This window comes from Homalodisca vitripennis, chromosome X (assembly GCF_021130785.1).
Source record: "Homalodisca vitripennis isolate AUS2020 chromosome X, UT_GWSS_2.1, whole genome shotgun sequence".
NCBI classification, from domain to species: Eukaryota; Metazoa; Arthropoda; class Insecta; order Hemiptera; family Cicadellidae; genus Homalodisca; species Homalodisca vitripennis.
Window position 1 is genome coordinate 91565920 of NC_060215.1, and position 26588 is coordinate 91592507.

Below are 26588 nucleotides of genomic sequence, written 5' to 3' on the forward strand. Positions count from 1 at the left end.
ACGTAAACAACTATTGATAATAGACAAAAATTTCTCATAAAAGATCTCAAACATAAAATTAACATCAACATTTTCAGAATTTCCCACTCCCTCTCCTACAGCTTAGCTATTTAAGGGAGCTTAACAACAGGAACAGATGGACCATTAATACTCATGCAATTAAGAGGTGATCTTTGACTTCCACATCAAAGATAGAACTGTAATATATAGTTCTGACCTAAGCAAAATGTAATCAATAAAAAAAGAACAACTCACCCTGTACTCAAGTATCAATAGTATACATTGGTCAAAACTCAGACTAGACAAACTATTTAGATAATTATCATCCATTTTACTAGTTACTAAACAGTGTGTAGAAATTAGTTTAACACTGTTTTTTTTGTGAACAATAGAAGAAATGTGATTTCAAAGAAGTAGACAGGGAATTACATGAGTCTACCAGTTCATGCGGATAACAGAGTAAATAAGATCTTTTACGCCGTTTATTTTAGGAATTGTATGATTTTTGTATTTGTTCATTTACACTTATTTGTATATTTTTGGCAATTAGTGTGGGTAGTTTTAGACTTAGTAATAAATTTAAAACTTGCAATAAACCATTTTGTTCGATTGAATTTATCTAAAACATTGCTATAATATATATTTTTCAAGTTTCAACTATAATTAACATCGGTCTATAACCAAAGCTACATATTTATGGGCATGATAATGGGTAGGGTTACACATTCATGATGGATAGGATTGTTTGGTAACATTTGTTTTAGACCAACGTCAAATTTTAATGTAAAAGAAATGATTACTTATGAGTAAAATTGACACTTTTATTTTGGATTTATGTATATTAAATTTATTGTTTAGACCTAAATTGATGGATCAGATTAAAGAAAGGTTGGTTTGTGTGAAATTTCAGCTAACTATGTCGTCAATGGTGGAAGACACGTTTGCAGGACCAGTTAATAAGCAACTGTTTGGTGTTAACTATAGCTGACGCTCAATAATGAAAGTGTTAAAGTTTATTTTTTATGATGGAATGATTGTGAAGATAACAGGAATTTTTGTAGGGTTGCCATTGTTAAGTGAAATAAGAAATTAGTAATATTACATTTTGGGATCTATATCTGATCTCTTTCTCAGGTGAATAACTAACCCAACACATATATACAGTCTACGATAAAAATAAACAAATCATACCAAAGCGTTCTGATACGCATAAGTCAGAAGTAAAAAATTGTCATTATTGTTGGTCAAACGATCATTGTATGAATTAGGATTAAGTATGTTAGAAACATCATTTCTTCAAAAGGAAATTAATTGAGTCTTCCGACATTAAATTAGCAGATCATCTAGTCAAAAATTCTGAAAATGAACTATAAAGGAAACCTACAGAATTAAACTGAATAGAGATTTATAATAAATCATTGGGAGGTTCAGATATGGTTTTAAAAATTTCATCTAGAATAACTAATTAAAAAGACCCACTCCAGTTTCTTGATTTTCCATTGTAGCTAGTAATTATACGCATACCTATTGTAGCCTGTATTTAATTCAGTTTATAATTGTGAGTTTTAAGTACATGTCTTAGAGATAAGAGTGTATGAGGTTAACCCACAACATGATTGTGATTTCTTACTTTTGCGTATCAAACGATATTGAAATGTAATGTTACCCCTGGTAGCAATGAAAACATGGTTTGGGATTCACTTAATAAATTTATTTTACATTCAAACAAGCATGGCCAAACCATGAGATTATATATGGGAGGTTTTAAAAATCCATTTACAATGTGAATAAGGATTTTTAATCAGTTGAAGACTATTAATATTTTATTATAGTTTTAGTATTATTATTATTGAGACTGACTGCTCTTTAAACACAACCATATTCCAAGAGGTAATGGACTTTGCATGGACAATGTTTTCACTAACCTAAACTAAATGACTGTCTAACTCAACTCAGTCCATGTCCATTTTAGGATTATTTTTGAGGTGTGATGAACAATGACTCCATAATAACTTTTGACATTGAGAAGTCTTTGTATGACAACAGATTATTTTTTAGTAGGTACGTATATACATAAATTTAAGTCAATAATGGAGAACATTGAACAGAAGTAGAAATTAGATACTTGTGTTTATCTCCACAGGATCATATTGAGGTATAGTAATAAATCAAGAAGAACTTTGGACATTGAAAAGTCTATGCATGATAGGAGATTATTATTTAATAGGTACTAATGTAGATTAATTTGAGTATTTAATAGAAAATATTGACTGAATATAATCACTAGATACTTCTGTTTAAAATAAATGTAGTTACATTTTTTTTTATTTTGGAGATGTGGATCATTACAACGTAAGAAGTATAATATGATCAAGTTTCTGAACTAACATTTAATTTTGTTCCAGAAATCCCGGACTGAGAATTCCCTGGAGGAAAGTGATTCTCCCTCCTTCATTCATTTGGAATATTTTGACTGGACCGGGATGATTATATAAAATGTATAATAATATTATATAATAGTTCTTATGTATGTTAAAAGCTTAAAATTTTCATAAATATTAATTTTAGTTCATTGACAAGGTTTTCCTAATTCACTGAAGTATTCTACAACACAGACGTGTTTTTGACATGAATGGAATAATTTAGACCAATTAAGGACAACTTGGTATTTTGTACTTTATGTTTTTATATAAAATAAAAACATAATTATTGAATTTATTTATACTGCAGTCATGAGTGAATGGAAGATACATAATTTAATGTATGTATGAATATACAGTTAAATAGTTGTGAGCGCTCTCACTTGACAAGACCTATTGACGAAATTAATGTTCTATATTTTACAACCTTACTTAGAAAAATAAACTGGTTTGCTCTGTATACTCTGGGTACAGTAAATGACAAGTTTGAATATTTTTTTAGTGTATTCTTGAACATTGTAGACATGGTTTTTCCAACTAAGTTTGTGAGTAATAAAAGGAATAAGCCTCTGAGGCCTAGGTGGTATACCCAGAATCTTTCTGATCTCAAAGAACAATGCCTTACTATCTACAACCTGTTTAAAGACACTGGTCAAGCACGCTATAGAGAATCGTATTAACAACTAAGAATAATTTACAGACATGAAATTTCATCGGCTAAAAAAGCATATTATTGCAATAGAGTTATTCAGGTCATAATAAACCTAAAGCCATATGGTCTGTTATTAAGGATGGCATGAGTACGAATGAAAGGTCTATATGTGATACACAAAAACTTGGATTAAAATGTGATGAGTTCAATTATTTCTTTTTAAATAATGTTGAATCTATTGTACAGAATATACCTAGGTCTCATCATGATGTTACATACTATCTTAATAAGTTAAGTCATAACCAAGGCTGTGATGTTTTTTCTGTTGGTAATGTAAGTGTAGATGAGGTATATAGTGCCATCCTCTCTCTTAGTAATAGTGTTAGTTTAGATGTATATTGTCTTAATTCACAAATATTAAAACTTGCTGCACCGTATATTGCAGAGGTTATGGCCTATTTGTTTAATCAATGTATTGATAACTCAGTGTTCCCTTTACATTTGAAGTTATCAAAAGTAGTTCCTTTGTTTAAAAAAGGTGTAAAAACTGATTATTGTAAGTATCGACCAGTGTCCATAATACCTGTTATTGGAATGGTGTTTGAATTGTTGTTGAATAGAAAAATAGGTGGCTATTTTGAAAAACATAAGCTATTTTCTGATGATCAGTTTGGATTTAGGCCTAATAGAGGCACATGTAATGCTATTGTTAAATTTATGAAAAATTGTATGAATGGCCTAAAAATTTAAAAAATAAGGTTTTAGGTAATTTCTATGACATGTTGAAGGCCTTCGATACTATATCACATAGTATATTATTAGATAAGTTAAAATATTATGGTTTCGATAAATCTGCTTTGAACTTAATTAGATCTTACCTATCAGAAATGCATCAGTCAGCCTACTATAATAATAATTTTTCTTCTTATTTACCTGTACAGCTAGGGGTCCCGCAGGGCTCAATTTTGGGGCCTACCATGTTTATAATTTACATCAATGATCTATTATCAGCCTTTACAAATGATTAAGTAAGTGCCTACATGTATGCTGATGATTTAGCTGTTCAAATTAATTGTAAATATTCTAGTGTGGCTAATCCCCTCCTTCTGACTTCTAACTCCATAATCGAAGATTGGACAGCTGCCAACTCACTATGTTTGAATAATGACAAAACTCAGAGTATTGAATTCAGCTTTAAACAAGAAATGAGGGCAGTGTTAAGTTTTTAGGCCTGTTCGTGCAATCTAATGTTAAGTGGAACATTCATGTTGAAACTCTATGTAAAAAGGTTTCTAAAGGTATTTTTATGCTTAGAAAACTTCTTTTGTTAAGCGTAGATGTGTAGAAAGCTGTTTACTTTGCCCATATTCAAAGTCATTTATCTTATGGAATTATTGTGTGGGGGCATTTTGGTAATGTAAGAAGACTATTTTTATTACAGAAGAGAGCAGTTAGAGTAATGTTTAATGTCAGTAGTAGGACGCACTGTAAGCCATTGTTTAAGCAACTTGGTATTTTAACTATTATTTCTCTATACATTTTAGACTGTTTATTATATATCAAAACTAATTTAGATACAATTCCTACAAATAATTCTATTCATAGTCATTTTACCCCACAAAACAATTTCCTTAGAGTAAATCAGTGCAATTTTCAAACAACTATAAACAGTTTTTTGTGAATTTGGTCTGAGGTTTTATAATATGCTACCATACAATGTTAAAACGCTCAATGTAAAACATTTTTAAAATGAAATTAGATCTATTTTATGTGATATTTGTGTATACAATGTCAAAGAATTTGTTAATTTCTTAAAAACAAAAAATGTTTAGGTAGATGTTTATGTATGTGAACATATTTTATATTTGTATTTTATAGTATGCTGTACGCAAATGATGCTCATGACACTATTCTCTGTATTATTTGTACAGTTTATGAATAAAGAATCTTTTGACTTTGACTTTTTTTGGTATTATATATCTATATATATATATATATATATATATATATATATATATATATATATATGGTATTATAAGAATTATATGACATTTGTGAATATAATCTTTGTTTAAATGCATGTAGCAACAAGAAATGAACAGTAATATCCAACTAGTATAAAATCTAATAGAACTCCAAATAACACAGTTTAACAAAGGACAAATCCTGTTTCCATCACAAAAAACCAACTTTAAACAAAGAACAGCTTAACACCTGTCACTGTAAGCACAAAACAGTTGATGACTAGAAACAATCTATTTGGGCATGGCGGTTGTTTTGAAAACTAATATTGTGCTATGCATCTTGAGGGTTGTAGTTAAACGGCTATCCAAAAAGTAGATTATGTTTCGACATAAACAACATTTTTTATAAAACAAGAAAAAAATTGTATTATGTACATTTCAAAGTGACATTAAAATACTATTTTTTATCATAGTCACCATACAAATGTAGGCACTTATCATAGCAGTGAACTAGTTTTGAAATTCCAGCGAAATAAAATTCTGCCACCTAAGAGTTCAACCCGTTAGTCACACCCTCCTGCAGTTACATATTGTTTTTACAGTGCTGTGTCACAAATCAGGTCTTCATTGCTGGAAACAGGTTATGTCGCTGGGTCCGGATTGTAAGGTGGATGTGGAAACATCTACTTAAAAGCATCCAGGACTTCTCGAATCTGATTTGTCGAGTGTGGTCGTGCAAAAACAAAATACCTCACAGAATTTATGGTTGTAATAAATCACGGTCTAATAAATCAACATGAACTCCTTTCCTATCTCGAAATAAAGTTGCCATAATCTTTCGTGCCGAGAATGTTTGCAAGCATTTCCTTGGTTTTTGGAGGAGTTTTCGTGCACCCATTCCATACACTAATTTGTTTCACAATTCACATGTTTTATCCAAGTCTCGTTTCCTGTAATGATTCAATCCAACAGCAAGTCACTATATTTTTCATAAGTGTCAAAAAATGTCTATAAAGCTGCTATACAGTGATTTTTAAAGGTTTCTGTTACTATTTTCGGTATCCATCATAACAAGTGTCCATCAGTTAGGTGTACATGAATCAATCACTAGTTTTAACAAAGGACTTGTTTGATTTTAAGTAACCGTAGTATTGAACCAGGAGTGAAATGTGTCCAGGCAATGTAAAGGGTTTATGGTGTGGTGGGTATTTACAAAAGCACTTGAAGAATTGCAATAAAGTTTAGGTAGAAGGCATTATTGGGGAAACGACAACTTTAAGACCTCTACCAAGAAGGTAAATGCTCAGATGATCTGGCCTATATACAGGATTGTACTAAATGTCATTTATTAATTTTCACCATTGTTTGAGTTTAATCTATGATTGGAGTAAAATTAGTTTTTTAACAAGCTGCATCATCTCATTAATAGATAGTGTATTGATATTTATTTTTATTTTTTTAATGTGCAAAAAGAGAAAAAGATATTTAAATTTTTAGCCTAAAAAGTTTTAAAAATTCACTTTTTAAAAAAGATTTGTTTTTACAGCCTAAAACTATAAAAGTAATATAAAATATTGTTATTGTTTAGCAACTTTATTGTTAAGCAGCTAAATATAATGAAGCACCTTTAATAGTGTTTAAGAAAATGTATCTTGGATTTAAGAAATGGAAAAGAGCCAACCAACTGAAAAATTCTGGCCCTGTATTTTCAATTTGTTAGATGTCAAAGATATTTTTTATAGTATCTTAAATAAAACTCTTATTTCATAACAAATTTTAATTTTCATATGTATATATATATATATGAAAATTAAAATTTGTTATGATGTTATGATGGTATGTATATATATATATATATAATATATATATATATACACATATATATATAATATATACATATATATATATATATATATATACATATACATATATATATATATATATATATATATATATATATATATATATATATATATATATATATAAAAACCAATATATGAAATTAAAGGTACCATACAGTACTGTAAGGTTATTGTGTACAGTAAGCATTTCTTGATACTTGTAGTAAAAGTAATCTTTGGTGTTCTAGGTAGATTTATGAATGATAATGCTTAATCTAGTAATAAATATCACACTTTTATTTTATAAACATAATTAAGTTGAAAATGGTAAAGGGCATGCAGCCTGGGTTATACTGTTACTGCTTTTTAGGAAACAACACAAAGCACTTAACGCAATGTCCAATAGTACACTCTGTTCTTACACGTGATGTACAGTTTTCATATCCACATCTCCTTCATTGACGTGTCTGAGAAATGTACTGTTTTGCTCCATCAAATCACAAAGCATCAGTGACCCTGAAAGTTACGATAAATTAAAGTACTACGTTTCATACAAAAAACAATAAAATATAGAGATTTGTTACTTGACTATCTAATTTGAGTACTCTTATAAAGGTCAGTGGCAGAAAAAATGGTATTGCCTTAGTTCTCATTTATGATTTATGCTTATATAATATATTACGTTTTCAAAATTATGTTTATTTTTATAACTTCCCAAAGACAAACAGCCAATACATTATACAATGGTTTAATAAAATATATTTAAAATTAAAAAAGAATTACTTTTGCATTTTTAGTCGTAACTGTATAAAAAAATCGCCATAGTATAACGTATACCATAGTTTGTTTAATGTTCCAGTTTTAATCGAAGTCTTGACTATGAGGGTGTTTTGTGGCTTAACCGTTAGAGAATACAACAAAAAAAGGCAGGAACCTTTTTTGTAGGAGATGTAAAGCTCTTTAAATAAATTCTGGCTGGTGAGTTAAGCTAAGATCTCTGGTTTGCTCGGTATAGAGCTCGGGAGTAAAGATTGCAGTGATCAGCCATTGTGAATTGCTTAGAGCTGGTTTAACAGCAGAATAAGTTGATCAGAGGGTTTAATTTGCACAGGAAATTTATGGGAGTGCCAGGAAGTAAGATCCCGAAGTGATTTAACAATAAACAACTGTTAGGTGAACGTAAATAAAAATTACTCTATCCCTATCTACTATTCATGCCTTTTCCAGGGAACATAATAAAATTTACTCTGCCCCAATGTACTTGTGATGATTCACTTGCGCTCAGTGATTTCTGGGAAACATATATCAGATTAACCCTGTTCCTATTTACTAGTGATGATTCGCTTACATTCAGCTGTTTCTGTGAACATAAATAAAATTTACTCTCTCTACCTACTAAGTGACGATTGACATACGATTCGCTAATGCTCAGCAAAAATGATGTGTGATATATAATAATTATTAATCATAGAAAAATGAACTTAATCTCGAGACCGAATTCAATCAGGCGAGATGTTATAGTATAAGAACGTAAAAGAATATTTTAAGCTGTGAAATTGACAAGAATTTACTGGCTATTGTTTGGGACAACGTACAGAGATACGAGGAAATACTAAAGAGCCATTTTTTCGAGAACACTTAATTTCCAATAAAAATATTGTGTTAGATTTACTGTTCTCACCTCTAGATCGGTCACAATTGGCCTTTGAATACTAATAAACATATCAAAACTTCATGAATAAAATCTTAAAAAAAAATTTATTTTTCTAAAAATAATCAAAGTTGAAAAAAATGAACTCCTCTATGTATCTTTAATTCCTAGCATTTAAAAATCGAATGAAAGAGATCTTAATGAGTTCAATGAACTGCCGAAATTTGTTAACCCTAGAACTGGCGGTCATTTCATCCTGTAGTGTCGGGCTGTTTTTTGGAGCTTCGCGCAAGGTTTTTTTAAAAAAATTATTAAAAATATAAAATAAAAGCAATATAAATAAGAGTATATATTTTTGTGTTCAGAATTAAACGTAGAATTGCACTATATTGTAAAATTAACCATCAAAAATTTTCTAATAAACACTTTTTTTAATCAAATATAAAATTTACGAAAAATATTTCTTAAATTTGGGGGGGACCATACTAGCAAATGAGGTTATAGTGAGAAATAATATTTATAAGTGAGATAGCCATTCTGTGTCAAATTTTATATCTAGTTTCAGAAAAACATAAACATTATACACATTTATGAAAGCATCATAAAGCTATAGAACAAAAAGCAGCGATGCGTATAAATTCTGAAAATCGGGTGTACACACGTAAGACTTTGGTAAAACAAGTTTTGCTAATACATTTATCTATGAATACATGATATTTTGCATATTTTATTACTTAGAATAAAATAGAATATACAGTAGTAATGAAATAATTACCATAAATTATTTTTTTGAAAAGTAAAGAAAGTTAAATTTTGCCATTATTCAAAAATTTTGCGAAAAAATTTTCATTCAGCAAATTATAAAAATAGTTTCTAAAGCTTGTACTATATCAAAATTTATAAATTTATGGTTTATAAGTAATAGGAAATATTATGTAGTTAGAAAACTATAAATATAACTAATGATATTGAAAAAATATAGAATAACCCAAACAGTTATTATATATAACCAAAGAAATTAGAGGAAATATATATTTTATTGTGAAAACTATCTATTTACCAAAAATAAATAGTTACTTCAGAGCTAAAAGAGTGCTATAAATAACGTTTAGTAAAGTGAAAACAATAACAAACTATGTGAAATGAATTTTAGCCAAGTCATTTTGCCATAGCCTACACAAAGTCGGTAATTTCTCAAACATATTTCAGTAAATAGAAATTGATTTATTCTAAAATATATATGTTTACACTATTACGACATCAAACAACACACTAACATTAAATACGACACTAAAACACGCTAAACAACGCGTAAAACTATTAAAAACTTACAAATATCCACAGCTCGGCACGAAAGTGATACAGAACGGCAGCGCAATATGGCGGTCACAAACAAACGGCGTCGCGTTTTCTTTTAACGTTCAAAATAACAAGCTTGCTACGTCATAACCATAATACAAAGAGGAATAAAACTCATCTGTTCTTTAGCATTTTTCTTCCCGAATCCAATGGTGCATGAATTATATCGATACGTTACCGGAGTATATTATAAAAAGTAATTATACGAGGGAATGTTTGATCGACAAAATTTTGACGGTTAACACCACAAAAGCGGCATTAAACCGACATAATTATGTCGATTAACAGTTCTAGGGTTAAACAATTGATGCAGAACTCTTAAATACAGAAGGTATTGCAATTGATATATTTTTTATAAATTTTTAGATTCTAAAGATACTACTGAGGCAATTTACAGGACATAATATAAAATTACTTTTGAAATATTTAAAAAACAGAGTATTTTTTGGCATTTTTTTTAGGTTTTACTATCACAGATTTCTCGTGATAGAACAGCAAGGCATTTTAAGTGCATCTGTATTTCCTTATGTCTCGAGTGGAGCGTATGTTGATAACACGGATGTAACACGCGAGAGATCGCACTCACTTCCTGGACGCGAGAGGTCGCGCAACGGCAAATTGCTCACGCTCGTCTTTTACTCAAATTGCCGCTTTAATTTGGTGAGAAAAGTTAAAAAAAAAAAAAAAAAAACTGTGTGTTGTCTCTATTACTGTCTTTCAGTATATACTAATAAAAGTAATTGGGCACTTAAGTTCTAACAAAGAGAAATATTATTATGATACACTGTATATTTTGGTTCGGAAAATTGGTGACTTTTTGGTACGCGAAAAAGGTCGCGTGTGAGCAATTTGCCGCAATTATATAAATTAAGCTTTTAAAATGAAACATTTTATTACAGTAAAGTATTTTATTATGAGGAAGAAATAAATTTTATAATATGTATATTTCCTTAAAAACAAAACAAATTGCCTCAAAAAACGTTATAATATAATAATAAATCAATATTTAGGCAAAAGATTACTAATTCAAATAAAATATTATGTACAAATGAAGAAACCCTATTTTATATAAAAAAAAAATTATAAAAGTTACCGAAAAATTAAAACTTCTTTCTAAATTTCATAAAAAGTTAAAATATAAAAACCCCTAAATTAGTACAAAGTTTACTAATTTAGTTTCAGTGGACATTATTGTCTAAGCTAACTGAAGAAGTGTGTATGTATTCGAAAACATTACAAAAAACAAAAAAACATTAAAATATTGAAGATTTAGAAATATTTCCAATATTCCTCAGATTTAACAGAATGCACTACGGGAGAGATTGCGCGAAGGCATATTGCCGCGGGCAGGTGCAGAGCTACAAACAAAAATTCCACCACTCACAAACAAAGCCGGCGACAGACTAACAGTTGTCAAGGTCAGGCGCAGGGATGTACTGGGAGGGATAAAACGAGACCCTGTTATCCTGGGGCATCAGTGTATACGAAAATATAAAGAAATCAAAAAAGCGCGGCAAACTGCCGCGGGCGCGATCTCTCGCGTGTTAAAGGAGAGATCACTTGTGGATATTATTTAAACATTTAGAGGTGTTGAGGGACATATTGTTCTTCAAGCAACAATCATTTATAGCTTCAAAACTGGATTGTCTCTGTGTGTCACTCAGTGTTGAAATTTCTGTATACATTTTAACGTCAACCCGCAAAAAGAAGCGATTTGACCTGAAGAACATCAGGACCTGATAGGCCTGTAATTCGTAACCATGGTGGTGTTACCACTCTTTAAGTATGGAGATTACAGACCTACATATAGTACGAACTTTCCCTTGTTCTAAATTGAGTCATTAAAGAGGGAGAACAGCTTCACAGGATGTGTTTACAGTGGCACAGGATGGAGGATAGCACATTGTCAGAGCCAGATCTCTTTGTTTTGTCTAACTTGTTCAATGCTTATAGGGCACATAGAATAGAAGCTATTGAAGGCAAAAGTGGACAGAGACGTTAATGGTTTGGAAAACACAGAGTCTTGCTATGTCATGAATAATTGGTTTGATATGTTGAAATTTAAAAAACTGTGTTTATATTTACCTGAAAACTGTAGAAGTGCATCGTGTTGAGATGGGATGGGATGCCCACCTGTCTGTAGAGGTTTCTTATACCACTCAAGGTATGTCAGTGCAACAGTACTTCCCTCTAGGAACTGAAGTTGGCACATGTTATTCCCCAGCTTTTTATACATTAGCCAGGCATTGGTTTTCTTATTTTCTTTTCACTTTTTGTCTCTCACATTTTTTTTTTTTTTTTTTTTTTGAGGTAAATATTTATAAGAATTGTCATCATCACCACTTTCTCTAAATTATCACTAGAACGTCCCAAATATTCATTCTTAGAAACTATTTCGGCCCCTTCTTTATGCTGCCGTCCACTCAAGTAGCTTCAGGTGGTTCGATGAAGATCCCATCAACATTGAAATCTTCATCAAACTGAATAGTCTGAAGTGCCTCCTCCCAAAGTTAATGCCTCTGCAGATGAAATGTTTTATAAGACGCACATAAACTCACTTGCAATATGTATAACTCACATACACTTATACAAGGTGTTTTTGAAAAGTATGGGTACAGCTCAATATTTTACAAACCATAGCAGATAACATCTATAAACTTTGCACAGTGTCATATGGCTATGTAAAACTATTTTTCCTTGCTATTACCATGACATTCCAACCATGGGGGGACCGGCCCCACAGAGGAAAACATGGAAATCTTAAATGAAAGCATGGGTCGAGTGATACCTCATTTGAAAGAGCTCACTTAGTAGAGTTGAATGCCGCAAACCGCATCTCAAAAGGTTTATCCAATCAGAAATGGCAGGTTGTTTTAGTTAAAACATTGTGAAGTACATTATGCGCTGCCATTTCTGACTGGAATATCGTATTCTGATGCGGTAGGGCGGCGTTTCACTCTAATAACCGATGTGTTTTTCCACTGACTTTTTTTAATTAGCAAATTATGTCATAAATTTATAACACAATAAATACCAATGGTATTTATTGTGTTTTATTTATTGTGTTATAAATTTATGACATAATTTGCTAATTAAAAAAAGTCAGTGAAAACACATTGGTTAGTAGAGTGAAACGCCGCCTACCGCATCAGAATACGATATTCCAGTCAGAAATGGCAGCGCATAATGTACTTCACAATGTGTACCTAAAACAAGCCGCCATTTCTGATTGGATAAACCTTTTCAGATGCGGTTTGCGGCATTCAACTCTACTAAGTGAGCTCTTTCAAATGAGGTATCACTCGACCCATGCTTTCATTTAAGATTTCCATGTTTTCCTCTGTGGGCCGTCCCCCCATGGTTGGCATGTCATGGTAATAGCAAGGAAAAATAGTTTACATAGCCATATGACACTGTGCAAAGTTTATAGATGTTATCTGCTATGGTTTGTAAAATATTAAGCCGTACCCATACTTTTCAAACACCTTGTATGTATATATATATATATATATATATATATATCCTAGCTCACTTTTGGGACAACAGAAATGTATGCCAAATCTCTGTCCAAAGTACGAGGGCCATCCGGAAAGTAGTACCCGTTTCCGCCGTGTGAGGCGCTGACGACGCGAGTAGCCGCCGGTCAAGGTCAGATCGCTTCAGTGGCTTGTCTGCCTTCTCTGTTACAAGTTCCGTGACGCTAGCATTGCCTGTGTTGTTTCTGTGGCAGTTCATAATGTTTAAAAAAAATTGAAAACGCCGCCATTGTGAAGTGAGGGCTGTAATAAAATTTCTCAACGCAAGAAACGTTCGACCTTGTGATATTCATCGCCAATTAAAGGAAGTGTATGGAGACAATGTGATGGAAGAGTCATCTGTTCGGCGCTGGTGTCGTAATTTCAACTTGGGGAGGGGGAACACACACGACGATGAGCGTTCAGGGAGACCATCTGTCATTACAGATCAACTGCTGAGGTCAGTAGACGAATTTGTGAGGAACGATCGGCGCGTCACAATTGATGACATCTGTGAACATTTCCCTAATGTTTCTCGAACAATTGTTCATGAAATTGTCAAAGACCATCTGCATTATTCAAAAATTTGTGCAAGGTGGATCCCTCGCATGCTTACAGATGAGCACAAAACCAAGCGTATGGCTGCTGCATTCACATTTTTGGAACGTTATTCTGATGAAGCAGACACGTTCTTGAATCGCATAGTTACTGGTGATGAAACGTGGGTTTGTTATGCTTCAACTGAGAGTAAACGACAGTCAATGGAGTGGCATCATACTCTTTCACCAAAGAAACCAAAAAAATTCAAGACTGTTCTGTCCACCAGGAAACTTATGGCAACCATTTTCTGGGATCGACGTGGTGTACTGCTTATTGATTTTATGGCCCGTGGAGACACTATTAACGCTAATGCGTATTGTGAAACATTAAAGAAATTACGGCGGGCAATACAAAATCGACGGAGAGGTCTATTGTCTGATGGCGTCATTCTCCTCCATGACAATGCCAGGCCTCATGCAGCGGGGATAACACAACAACTTCTGCAGCAATTCAATTGGGAAATTTTCGACCATCCACTGTATAGCCCGGACTTGGCCCCTTCAGATTTTCATCTCTTTACAAAACTTAAAGAGTTTCTGGCGGGAAAAAGATTTGACAGCGATGAAGAACTTAAAGAAGGCGTGACTATGTATTTCAATCGGCTGGCGGCGGAGGAATATGACGCTGGAATACAAAAACTCGTCACACGTTATGACAAATGCTTAAATTTGCTTGGAGATTATGTGGAGAAGTAGTTTAAGGTATGCTCTTTTCAATAAAAATGTTTATATTTGTTAATATTTACTTCTGTGTCTTTATTTCACAAACGGGTACTACTTTCCGGATGGCCCTCGTACCATAAATGTAACTACAAAAATCAAACAGTAGATCTCCAGTTCTTTAATTGTCTAAATAATCAAAAATAAAACTCTTTTATTGTTTAATTTCATATTTCTAATAAACATAAATGTTGAAAAAGTAGTATCGGAATCGTATACTGCGTACTGTTAAAACAACATCACAAAATTTGAAATCTAATACAAATATAAACAAAAAAATTTATAAATCTAGAGAAATAAATGTTAAATCTGTAGAGAATGAACAAAATTATGTTTCGAATAATGAAAATCTCCAAAGAATTGTGACAGATCAGTAACAGGGAGAAACCAAATTTGAACCAGTGGGGGTTTACAGAGATAGATGCAACCGGAAATAGTAGGATATAGCCTTGTCCCTGCTGGTGGAAGTGACTACCATGTGTACGCATTAAAATGAATTTAAAACAAATTAAGTTACCAAATCTATATCAAAACGGATGGAAAACATTAAATTATAACAAATTTGTGTTTTATAATAAAATTTGTTAGATTTTCACAATGTTGATGTAGGTTCAAGATTACAGGAAAGCGGGGGCTTCTTCCATTTTGGTTGATGTCCTTCTTTAGCTCGTGTCAGCCTCTCTATCCTTTGTCACCAGTACTTTGAACGGACAAGACGTATGGGTCTCAGCTCAATGCAGATCATGTAATTTGTTTCAATATCCATCAATTTTATAAATAAAAGTAATAAATTATGCACATTAATCTTTTAATGGTGAAAATTGAATTGGAAAACAAAGAAGTTTTTATCAATTTCAATTAGTGATGATTATTAGTAATTTAATAATCATGTGTATTACATACTTATCTGAATTCATGTATAGTTCTTAAAATCACATTTCAGTGAATAAACTTCAGTGATTTAAATGTATGTGAAAAGGATTCAGTGATGTTAAAGGTGAGCGATTCCTGGATGTTTCAATTTGATTCTTGAAGGACTAAAATGGTGATGGAAAGTACAAAAAGGGTTCTCATCAGTAAGAATAAGATTCACCAAGAAAGTTGAATGTGGAAATCTATTAACATAACTACCTATCACATGTAAGTAATAAGTATCAAGTGCAAAATCAAATAGATTGTTATTGTTGTTAAAACTGAATAAAACAAGATTACCCAAAATATTTAATATAACAAGTGTGACATTTAATTTAAAACATTTTAATATGAAGTGAAATTTGTTTTAAAAATACAATTTCAGTTAAGGGCAACTTAAATTAGGATTTTATAGTAAAAGGAATTTAACAATATAAATTTCTGCCATGTTTATTTCTTTAATTCTATCAATATCAAGATATTCAGACAGTTTAAAGGATATACTGATGTGTGTTAGATATATTCCAAAATATATCTTTATGTTTCATGTTGCTATGTAACACGTACCATATAATCTGTGTTGAATGAAGTTGCTGTGGTCGGTGATCCTATCTGTCCAACCAATGAGAAATATCCACTACTCTGCCATGTAATGTCTTCCTCTCTCTCGATTCATACCCTGGTTAGGTTATGTCAGTCTGTACCAGATGTTTCCTTAGACTCAACCTATCATGCATAGACCACAATATTAAAACACAAACACTTGTAGTTATTTAAAACTAACTCTTCCGTGGTGTATAAAAGGTGGTCAATACACCACAATGTGTTGATGTGCAGCAAAATGTGACCTTAATATTTGTCCTAGTGACCAATATATTCTAGATTCAAGATTCTTTATTGGTCATTAGAAAATTGTGAATATGCAATTGATATCGTCAAAATACTTAATGTATATATTTATTGACATGGTGTCATATCTTAAAAATAAGAAAGAAGGGACAACTCTGTCCAAAGGCTACTATTACACAACTAAAATCAATAAATAATGAAAACAACATTATTAAAATATACTACACTGTAACAGAATTAAAAACTATTTATAAATAGTAACATTGAATAAATAATATAAAACAATAATAAATAATAAAGAAATAATACATAAGTAATATGAACAAGTAAAAATGGCCTAAATTTTAATTTTAAATTTTATATCAATAGTGCCACAAAACAAGTACTTATCAATAGAATAAAATGCTTTATATTTTAACAAAGTAGTAATGGAATTTATAAATTTGACAAGACTAACTGACCGCTGTATATCAGGTATTTTATTAAACAAATTATTTTCCATGTATAAGTTACTTTTTTTTGTTTTTCTAATCTAAAATTGTCTATATCTTTTATCTTTCATAGTATCATTGTTATCAAATCAAAAAGTTCTTTATTCACACAATCATAGAGAATGGTGTTGGCGTCAAAATGGTGACATAATAATCAATAGTTATGATTATTATGTCATGAATTATACTTTAAAACATTTTCTAAGACATAAATGTATATCCATACATGACATGGTTATAATTTGTAGTTATTTGAATAGGCGATAGCGAGACACTTTACCAGTAGAACCTTTGATAATTATTAATCCTTTTTTTGCAATACTAATGCTTTTTTTGTATTACAGTACTACAATTTCCCCACAACAAAATTCCATACGTTAAATGAGGGTGGTAAAAAGCATAATAAGCTGTTATTAGAATATCTGTGCAGATTCTATCTGAAAACAATCTAAAATCTTTTTTCCTTTAACTCTTTGTGTTCATCCACCACAAAAATGTGCGTTTCAGATCCAACATTATTGGTAATACATGATGGATGGACACATGCTGGATAACAAATAACTTGAACATTTATAGTTTACCAACAAAACATAAAAGTAGTGTTCAAAATTCTAAAGTTCCAAACCTACACATAATCCTTCAAGTGAACTAGCCAGTTACATTACTATCAATTTCATTAGAAAAACGTACTGGGATGAACAAACATATATATATGTGTGTGTGTGTGTGTGTGTGTGTGTGTGTGTGTGTGTGTGTGTGTGTGTGTGTGTGCGTGCGTGTGTGTGTGTGTGCGTGCGTGCGTGTGTGTGTGTGTGTGTGTACTATCATTTTAAGCCTATGTGCAAAACACAGTTAAATGATGACAATTTATTGCAATACTCGTTGTACAGCATCTCATATTTTTCATGTCTTTGGAGGTATCAAGAAAGTGTAAATAATGTTGTGAGAATTGTGTATTTATATATGTTTAGTATTAATAATTAACACATTCACTAAGAATGACGAGCATGCTCGTCATACGAAAATGGCGCGCCAGGTGGTGGACGAGCGAGCTCGGCATACGGCAGCTGCTTTCATATTGCCTTAGTGTGAGCTGAGCAGTTGCCCGGGAAGGCTGTAACACTCATAGCGAGGTGTGCCTGTTTCGGTGAGTCAGTTGGTGAGATTTGTCGTCCATTCGCCATTTTCGTTTGTTGTGTATGCTTTGCAATTTTGTGTGAGTGGATTATAGTGTCTGTTGACTGTGTAAGTGTATGTACTCATAATGGAGGAAGACGATAACGTTATTGACGACAATTTTTCATCTGATGAAGACAATGAGTCGAGTCAGAACAGTTCTAGGGATGGTGAAGGCGGCGTCCCCCACCCCCAGTGGGCCACCCTACCCCAACACGTGTAATTGATGTACTATCTACGTGTTATTCATGTACTATATACGTGTAATTCACGAGTGTTTGTGCCGAAACCTAGTGCCCTGCTAGTACATAAAACACGGGGACCGACACCCGGTGCGGATGACGAGCAGACTCAGCATCATCCGCAATGAATGTGTTAATTCAATAAACCTTATTGCAGTACACGGTCAATATCATTTGAATGTGTTTGCAGGTACATTTACATAAACTTACAATAAAATAATTTTGAAGCCAAATTGATTTGTATTTTCTCACATTATACTCATTCATTCTTAATATATAGTAGAAATCAGAACCGTTTCGATCTCTCATACCAACCCATACATTTTTGGAGTTTGCAAGCAGTTAGAACTGCTCGGCTCTGCCCCCCACTCCTTCGCTCCGAGGTTGATGATTAGCCCTGTTTACAGAACTGTGAGGTGCTCGTTAGATTATTCTAGTCGACTTCTGTGATGGAGGATGTTGAGGGGAAAGGGCAATGTCAGCTTTATCCTCAGTGAGCATCAAGCGTAATTTTTTGTCTCTGAAACATGTAGAGTTTTGTATTATTATCACAATTTATAAATCTGTGATATAGAGCATGTGTCTTTCTCTCAGTGTTATAAGGCCATTAAGCCGAAAATAGCTGTATACAATAAGATGCTAGGTTATATCTTTAATATTAAATATAAATATTTCAATGTAGTCTGCCAATTACGACTAAGGCATTCTTACAGCAAAAGCCGTTCACTACTGTACCACCATTAATACTACTAAGATTTCTTTTATTTTCATGTAACATGATAATATTATGTAATCTGTAACTTTTTGTATTTCTATAATTGTTAAATAGGACGCTATTGATAATGTATGGGCTTAAATATTGTACAATTTTGGGAATAAATAAATTCAATTCAAAACACACACACACACACACACACACACTGTGCATGAAAAGTCCTGGAATGGTTTAATAATTGTTTAAACATTCCTGTAAAGCAATGAGACTTGATATATCAATATTACCCATAACAATATAATTTTTTATGCAATTGTCATGATTTTATCTCATCAAGGGAACTGCCTGCAAGGAGTCAGAAGAAAATCTTAAATTAGCACATAGGTTGAGATGTTTATTTGTTTAACAAGGTGCTCACGCTGACCTTGTTGCTTACGCTTATAAATCAATCTTCATTACATGACCCATTGATTTATAAGCTGTATGTTTTCCAAACTAAGAACAACATAATTAAAATATCTCTGAGGAGCCTACTTTTATTTTTAAGCAGACTGAAAAAATAAATGCATTTTTAGAACTACTCAACAATGATTCTTGAGAAATGATCAATGATTTTTAAAGGTGGTAAGATTAGTGTGTAAACCATGTCTGAAATGTTTTTATAGAGTATATATTGGTGGCATTACTGTTCACTATTAAGGCTAAACCTAAAAAGCATTCAAAATTTAGTAATAAAAAATGTAAAGTTGGTTGGTACACATATGAACTTGCAGAAACTAGAAACAAAATATCGTCTTATTTTAGAATATATAAGTCTGCCATTAGGATCACAGGAGTAACAGCATGCATACAAAATTTATTTATACCTCAAGAAATTTTACAAACAAAAACAACTTAAACAGGCCAAGAAAAAAGCATGTGAAAATTACATTAAAAGTGCATCTAACAAGTACACAGCAGCTTGGGACATAATTTCTGCATAGAATACACAGAAAAGCACACCTGAATCATTTACAGATCTTGACATATTGAATGATTATTTCTTTGGCCTCTGTAAAAGAGCTGGCAAACACATTTTATAATACTGGCACTCCAGCAATAAGTCTATTGGCAAATAATTGTCCTTGTAACCTTTGTCTGGCAAAACATCACTTCTGAAGACATAACCAAAGTTTTATCTAAATTTTCAAATTCTGAATCTACATTGGCATTCAAATCACATTCTAAAGCAAACTGTACATTTAACCACTCTTTGCAATAATTCATTCTTAATTCTTGTCTACAAGTGGGATACTTTCCAGAACTTTTAAAATTTTAAAAAGTGTACCAATTTTTAAAAAGGGACAAACTATAGCCTCAAAATTACCGTCTACTAAATTACAGTGTCTACTTTATCCATCTTTTCTAAAATATTAGAATCACTGATGTACAACCAATTAAATTAATTTTTCAAAATGAACAGTCTAATAGGAGATTCTTAATTTGGGTTTTGGAAAGGAAGATCTACCATTACTGCTGTACTTAAAATTGTAGATACACTTATTTGAAGATAATAAATTCGTGTCACTTATGTGAATTGAAACTCAACGGGAATATTATACATAATCACCAAAACATCTCTTTATAATTATACTATCAACAACTCTACTACATCTAAATCCTCTTCTTCCATGAAATAGGCCAATCTTATCCCTAAATAATTTTATTCTCCCTCTTGACATAAAAATAGCTTTACGTTTGATATCATTTAGGACAAAATCGGGTTGGATAGTTATTTACAATTTGCATGAAGTTCTTGAAATGATTTGGATATGATCTTAACATTTACATCTACTAAATTTGTTTGATTATTACTATTTATTTATATTTTATTCGTGTAATTGGTGAACACAAAATGTAATGATCTACTATATAAAATAGGTTAAAGAATGTGAATTTCAAGCTAATATTATTTAAAATACACATTATTGCAAACTTCTGTTGTGTCATAAGTTATTTTATTTCTATTTGTAGGTCAACCATAGAAACACGTTTTGATAAACATCTGGTTTTTATATATCTTACTCTTATTTGTTTTAGCAGAATTGACTACCATAGTTAGTTATATATCTTATCTAAATATACAGTATATCTTATATTTGTAGAAGCTTAACGAAAAGTGTGAAAGTAACAGCAAATTAAATAAAAAATTTTAAAATAGTACAAACATCAAACTATACGTGTTATCCTTTTATATTTTCATTGGCACTTACGTATCAGTGAGGCAAATGACCGGAGTAACCAATCAAAATTTCAACGTTATTAAGATATTCTGCTCATCCTCCTGAACAAAAACATGTATGGTTTCAGAGGGTACAAATCACAAATAACTATGTATTTTAATAATTGAAATATAAATGTCAAATTGTGATTATATTTTTGTAGTGTGCTTCTTCTTATATATGATTTTTGGAGTTATTTGCTTCCGATAGATTATTTGAGTATTCTGTGGTCAGAAAAGCTTAGTAGAGCACCACCAACCGCCCCGTGCAGAAGCCTTCAATGCCTCGTGAATAACAATAACGTCCATTACTCGATCGTGGCTCCTTAACTCTAATATCATCAATTAGTTTCAAAAGTTATATTACATGTTTGATTGAGGATTGAGAAATTTTTTATTAGGCTACCAATGAGTTTAAATCCTTTAAGTTTTGCAGGTAGGCTGTCCGAACTTTATGTTATTCAAACCTACAGTGTAGACAACAAAGTGTGTAGAGTACGTGTATTTTGTGTACATTCACGTGGAATATGAGTGATCAGGGAGCCGTTTCTATAAGATTTCGAACTCATTGATAGTGTAATAAAGGATTTCTCTGCACATAAAACCAGATGTATTATATGTCATAATGTAGAGTATATTGTGTACTTTCACATCGTATATGTGTCATCCTAAAGCCGTTTTGTATGTTTGAGAAAAACATACAGATTTGACCTTGTACCTACGAAACTTGTAGTTTTAGATCTTACTGGTAGCCCAATAAAAAATCTCAGCGCATAAAACCAGGTATATTACAAATCATGATATAGTGTACTTTCTCGTGGTATATGTGTCATCCGAGCCGTTTTGTATGTTTGAGAAAAACAAAGTTCTGATTGCCTAAATGCAAAACTTGAAGAATACAAACTCATTGGTAGCCTAATAAAAATTTAATTAGTACATAAAACTAGATGTATTATATATTATTATGTAGTTGAATTGTGTACTTTCACGGGGTATATATTTCACTCTGGAGTCGTTTTGTATATTTGAGAAAAACAAAGATATAAAACATGAAGAATTCGAACTCATTGATTGCCTAAGTAGAAATTATTTAGGAAATAATACCAGATGTATTATATATCATTATGTAGTAGTCTATATATTGTGTATTTTCCCATAGTATATGTGTCATCCTGGATCTGTTTCCATGTTTGAGAAAAACATATAGATCTGACCTTCTACCTGCAAAACTTGAGAAGAATTTGAACTCAATGATAGTTTAATATAATTTTTCTCTGTGCATAAAACCAGATATATTTAATGTCATTATAAAGTGCATATTGTGTACTTTCAGTGGTATATGTGACATCCTGGAGCAGTTTTGTATTTTTGTGAAAAGAATTCAAAGTTTAGCCCTACCTAAGTGCAAATCTATGATTATTGGTAGCTCAATAAAACATTTCTCAGTGCATAAAACCATATGTATTATATGTCATAATGTAGTGTATATTGTGTAATTTCACATATGATTCATGCAAAAGCCATATTTTATGTTTGAAAAAAGAAATTTCTGACCATTTATATGTAAAACTTAAAGAACTCGAACTCGTTAGTAATAAATAATTTTTTCGTGTATAAACCAGATGTATTATATATTATAATATACTGTATATTGTGTACTTTCTTGTGGTATATGTGTCATCCTGGAGCCATTTCAATTTTTGTAAAAAAAAAATAAAGTTGGACCCGTGTACGTGCAAAACTTGAAGATGTTTGTTTCATTGGTAACTAAAAAGGAATCTCAGCCTATAAAACCAGGTGTATTATAAACCATAATGTTGTGTATATTGTGTACTTTCTCATGGTATGTGTCATCCTGGAGCCGTTTTATATTTTTGTGAAAAAATTAAAGTTCAGACCATCTACATGCACATCTATGATAATGAACTCATTGGTAGTTCAATATATATTTTCTAAGTGCACAAAACCAGATGTATTATGTGTCATTATGTAGTGTACATTATGTATTTTCACATGGTATATGTGTCTTGCTGAAGCCGTTCTGTATTTTTGAGGAAGAAGTAAAGTTTGAGCAATCTACTTGCTAATCTGTAATTCTTTGTTATGGTTTTCAAATCTGGTACTGGAAATATCCAAATATGATGTAGTGACTTTTATGTTTTATTTTTATTTCAGCGACTGACAGTGTAATTAAAAATGTTAAATTTGTATTCAATGATGTAATATTTCCAACCCGAACATTGTTTTATTTAGCGAAAAGATTACATTGGTTAGTTTATGGGTTAGGTTTCAATGACTGCTACTGTCATTTTCTTCTCTTGATCCGGTAAGTAGTGGGAACGGGCTATGAAATATAGTGTGGGTAGTGAGGGGAAATCCATTGACATTTCACATTAGTTAGAATTATATCTTTTAGTGATCCCTAGGTACTACCTCAAGGGATATTTTTCATATGTCGCTATCAGTGCTGCCCCGTGCTGACGGCTGGAGGTACTTGTGTCAGGCTGATATGAACTTTCATTATTAGAAAATCTAAATAAACAAAACAGTCTTCTATTTGGCTCAAATTCTTCTGATTTCAGCATTAATGTTACTTTAAGTGTCCAAAGATGGTTTAACTGCTAACCTCAGCAGCAACTAAATATGAGGTTGACTCACGATCATAACAAGACCATATTACACCTGCAGAACAATAAAATATTAATCAGTGTGAGAAAAGTAGTTCCATTTTTAATGTTCTATATCTGTGTTATTTGTCATTGTCACTTCTTGAAACCTGATATTGTTTTGTTCTGGAGGACGATAGCAATAGGTTAATAACACAAAACTCGCCTTTTGCCACTCCTGCCATTAACTTCACAATTACCAGCACTTATTAACCCTATCCACTCGAAGGCAGTATTTATAATTGTCCTTGGAGATCATATGGCCAGCTCTACTGGCCGCCGCCATTTTGTCGGAAATGCAGATTAATTTATGAAGTAATGTTATCTAAGCTCGTATGTCCAGCTGTACTGGCCAAGTTATAATATGACCATAGCTCGTAAGGACGGGAACACTGGCCACTAAATATAGCAGTTATTTTCTAATATTCTCTTTGTTTTATAATAAGTGGTGAGTGATGAAACCTATTGAGCAGCTGTTTTTTTAAAGTAATTTTTAGGTAAAGTAGTAAATTTTAAATTAGCCTATAATTATTTTCTAAACATTGTGCAAGTAATACGAATGACGAGTAGTGGGCCTATACACTGAAGTGATAGAAGGGATATTAGACCTAGAAAATTTTATTAGAAGACGTTTGCTAACTATTCTTGACTACAGAGAGATAAGCGTGTAGTTTTAAAAGTTTTATTCCATAAAAAATGTAAAGACTGAGGAAATGTAAATAGTTCATGTGTGAGTAAAACATAACTGTAAATGCCTACTTTATAATATTTTATTTACAAATATTTTTAACAAAATACGTACAAGAGTTAAATATATGTTTATCCCAAATGTATGTTTATCTTTGTATTACAAAGATTAATTAAAAATAAATTTTAAATTAGTTTTCATTTCTTATTTAGACATTTTAAATTACTATGCAAATAACGTGGAGGATATTGAAAAATAATTCCAATCTGAGGAAGCAATCAATAAATATGGCCACCGAGCTGCCGATGAAAGTAGTGCGGCTAGCTGTACTGGCCATACCAGTTGCGAGGACAAACTACCGCAAACTAAAACAAGCTGTCTGCAACCTTGGTGTGGCCAGTGCTGCTGGTCTTTCGAGTGCAAGGGGTTAATAACCAAAGACACTAATACAAGTCTTTAGCGTCAATAACAATGAGAATGATGTTAGACTATTTAAATTATTAGTCTTTCCAAGAGATGATCGGAAGGCGTTCATTGTGACTGTTCGCTGTCTCTTACACTTGAAGAACAGGAAGTGTAACAGTAACAGTGGTTGTATTGTATTTGTTAATCCATACAGGTTGCACATGGACTCGGCATTTCGAAAAATTACTAGGCGTGAGTTTACTGTTGTACTGCCTGTCCGCTGTTATATATAAAACATGAAAAAATAAAAACAAAACTGAACAATGAGACATCATTCGACTATGAGTATATACATAATTCAGTTTAACACAAATTGAAATATACCTAAAATATTTGTATTAATGGGAGGGTTACAACGCCCAACCACACCTGGATACACCTATGTACATGGAGGTTCTACTTTTTCTACTAGCATTCCGAGAGTTGTAACAACAAATGCTATGGTAGGAGCCTAGCAGGTATCACTCAACAATCACTAAAGTTATGTTTGTTTCTTTGCATGCAAGTTTACTAATTGTAATATAAATATAAGCACTAGATCTCTAATTATATAATTAGTAGGTACTTTTTAGAATATTTCTATTTTGGTACTTACTTGAAAACATAGTCCATATTTATTACAGACATATTATCACGTGTAAAATAATGATCCATTGATCCGTAACAACAACAGAACAAGAAGTAATGACAAAAAGCAAAAAAGTTCGTAATCAGCTGAAACGACTTGTATACTGTTGTCTACAGAATAGCCAATGGCATCATCAACCTAAAACTAAATTTTTTGATATTGAGTAATTTATAATAATTATGTTACATTGTATATTGATTGTTACCATATGGTACCGCTGAATTACTGGGTTAATTGTTTAAGAAGCCTATTTTATGTTTAAATGACTGACTAAAACACCTAACCCATGAAAGATTTGGATACTCAACTATAAACCGGTAATATGATCATATTGTGTTTGTTAAGCATCTTACAGCTACACAATTAAGATATGGAGACAATATCGTGTTTTAAGACATTAAAACAATATATTATTGTAAAATATGTAAAAGTTTGGTGAACAATTAAAAGATAAACTTTCTATATCTATGTTAAAATCGGGTTAATTTGAACTAACTGCTACAAACATGTTGGCCTTCAGCTTTCGTTGCCTTGTCTAATCAGTTGTTTAGATTTAAAAAGTAATACATTTGAAAGGTAATAGTTTCTGACTAACATTACAGTTTTCCAGTTCATAACGCTTCAACGAATTTTCGGTTTAACATATCTTGGCTGAATATGGGTGGGTCTCCATAATGAGATTGAAATATTCCTTGAGTTGAATTTAATTGTGTTAGCAATGTTTCGACACGGTGTGACTCGGAAAACTTAACTGTTAGTAAAGCTGCGTAAGCCT

General features: G+C 31.8%; 1 protein-coding gene across 10 annotated transcripts in view; it reads right to left on the bottom strand.

Annotated features, from left to right (window-relative positions):
* Nucleotides 1-25865, bottom strand: part of LOC124369373 — an 88313-nt gene extending 62448 nt beyond the window's left edge. For 2 of the 10 annotated variants that reach the window (XM_046827365.1, XM_046827363.1), the window contains exons 1-4: nucleotides 25781-25865; nucleotides 18707-18911; nucleotides 16201-16359; nucleotides 7300-7393 (exon numbers count right to left, since the gene is read on the bottom strand). The gene's annotated coding sequence lies outside the window, so the exon portion shown is untranslated. Of the gene's footprint in view, nucleotides 1-7299; nucleotides 7394-11972; nucleotides 12407-16200; nucleotides 16360-18702; nucleotides 18912-21358; nucleotides 21430-25780 lie in introns of all 10 variants that reach the window. The other 8 variants (XM_046827373.1, XM_046827371.1, XM_046827368.1 and 5 more) reach the window with 7 other exon arrangements.
* Nucleotides 25866-26588: the final 723 nt, after the last annotated feature.